A 2,053-nucleotide genomic window follows, 5' to 3' on the forward strand; every position below is an offset into this window, starting at 1 on the left:
CAGCCCAAAGCATGCTGTTTCCATGGAGAGATAAATAGAGTAAGTGTGGGTGAATTTCATGTATTGTAAATTAATTCAGACATAATTAAAGGACTTGGGCTTTGTCTACACAATGCCAAACAACAGTTACAGAGAGAAAATTCAAGCAACCAATTGTTTAGTCTATCCTATATTAAAATCTTATTTTCCTCCCCAGAGAATTGAAATAAAGTACTTACACTCACTTATTTAAATACAGAATAATTGGGACTAAGTATTTCTAAGAAATTCTATTGATAATCTGATGGACCTTCACCCCAGCAAAAGTAATTATATACCAAATTTTGTATATTAATAATGCAGGGGTTTCATGGGGCCCCTAAATCACATCCATGCACACTACATTAAGAACCTATGATATATTTAGTCAATCAGTGTATGATATCTGGTAACTGTTAAAATGTTTTAACAAAACAAACATAATTATTAATCTAAAAGTCATAATTGCATGGCTCAATTTAATGAAAAAACTAAACATAAAATACACTTGAAGAAGCACATAACATCTGTAGTAAATCTGAAGAAGACTCTTTTATGTTTCTAATGATAAGCTTCCTTTTTTGAATAATTTCTAAAAACATTTTTTATATCTCCAGTTTTTCTATACAGTAATACCTCAGTGATATTGCAAGTTCAGTTCCAGACCACTGCAATAAAGCAAGCACATGAATTTTTTGGTTGCCCACTACATATAAAAGTTATGTTTACTCTGGACTATAGTCTAGCAATTGTGCAACAGCATTATGTCTACACAAACAATGTACATAGTTTAATTTAAAAATGCTTTACTGCTAAATAATGTTAATGATCATCTGAGCCTTCAGTGAGATGAATCTTTTTGCTGGTGGAGAGTCTTGCCTTATTATTGATGGCAACTGACTGATAAGCGTGGTGCTTGCTGAAAGTTGGGATAGTGAAGTGAAGCTGCATCACTTTCTTAAAATAAAACAATGACGTTTGCTGCATTGACTGACTCTTCATTTCATAAAAGATTTCTCTGTAACATATGATGCTGATTAATAGCATTTTACCTGCAGTAGAACTTCTTTCAGAATTGAAGTCAATCTTCTCAAACCCTTACTGCTGCTTTATCAACTAACTTTATTATACTGTTCTAAATCCTTTGTCGTCATGTCAACAATGTTTAAAGCATCATCACCAGGAGGAGATGCCAACTCAAGAAACCACTTTCTGTGCTCATCCATAAGAAGCAACTCCTTATCCGTTCAAGTTTGATCATGAGATTGCAGCAAACAAGTCACCTCTTCAGGCTCCACTTCTAATTCTAGTTCTCTTGTAATTTTCGCCACATCAGCAGTTACTTTCTTCACTGAAGTCTTATATCCCTCAGTTTTACATGAGAGTTGAGTTGGAATTAATTTCTTCTAAACTCCTGTCAATGTTGACATTTTGACCTACTCCCATGAATCATGAATGTTCTCAATGGCACCTGCAATGGTAAATCCTTTCCAGAAGGTTTTGAATTTACTTTGCCCAGATCCATCAGAGGAATCACTATGTATAACAGCTATAGCCTCACAGAATGCATTTGTTAAATAACAAGACTTGAAAGGCAAAATTACTCCTTGATCCATGAGCTGCAGAGTGCATGCTGTGTTGCCAGGCATGAAAACAACATTAATTTCCTTGTACATCAGAGCTCTTGAGTGACCAGGTACATTATCAATGAGCAGTAATATTTAGAAAGGAATATTTTTTTCTGAGCAGTAAGTCTCAACAGTGAGTTTAAAATATTCAGTAAATCACGCTGTAAACAGTTGTGCTGTCATTCAGGCTTTGTTGTTGTATTTATAGAAAACAGGCAGAGTAGATTTAGTATCATTCCTAAAGGACCCAGGATTTCGAAATGGTAAATGAGCATTGTTTTTGATTTAAAGTCACCAGCTGCATTAGCCCCTAACAAGAGAGTCAGGCTGTCTTTTGAAGCTTTAAAGGCAGGCAATGACTTTTCCTCTCTAGCTATGAAAATCCTAGATGGCATCTTCTTCCAATA

The 2,053-nt window shown here is 34.8% G+C and overlaps 1 protein-coding gene across 2 annotated transcripts in view; it reads right to left on the bottom strand.

Moving 5' to 3' along the window:
* GUCY1A2 (guanylate cyclase 1, soluble, alpha 2) overlaps positions 1–2,053 on the bottom strand; it is a 356,160-nt gene that overhangs the window by 226,029 nt on the left and 128,078 nt on the right. The window lies entirely within an intron of this gene.

The sequence above is a fragment of the Propithecus coquereli genome, unplaced genomic scaffold (assembly GCF_000956105.1).
Source record: "Propithecus coquereli isolate 6110/MARCELLA unplaced genomic scaffold, Pcoq_1.0 Scaffold6, whole genome shotgun sequence".
Taxonomy (NCBI): Eukaryota; Metazoa; Chordata; class Mammalia; order Primates; family Indriidae; genus Propithecus; species Propithecus coquereli.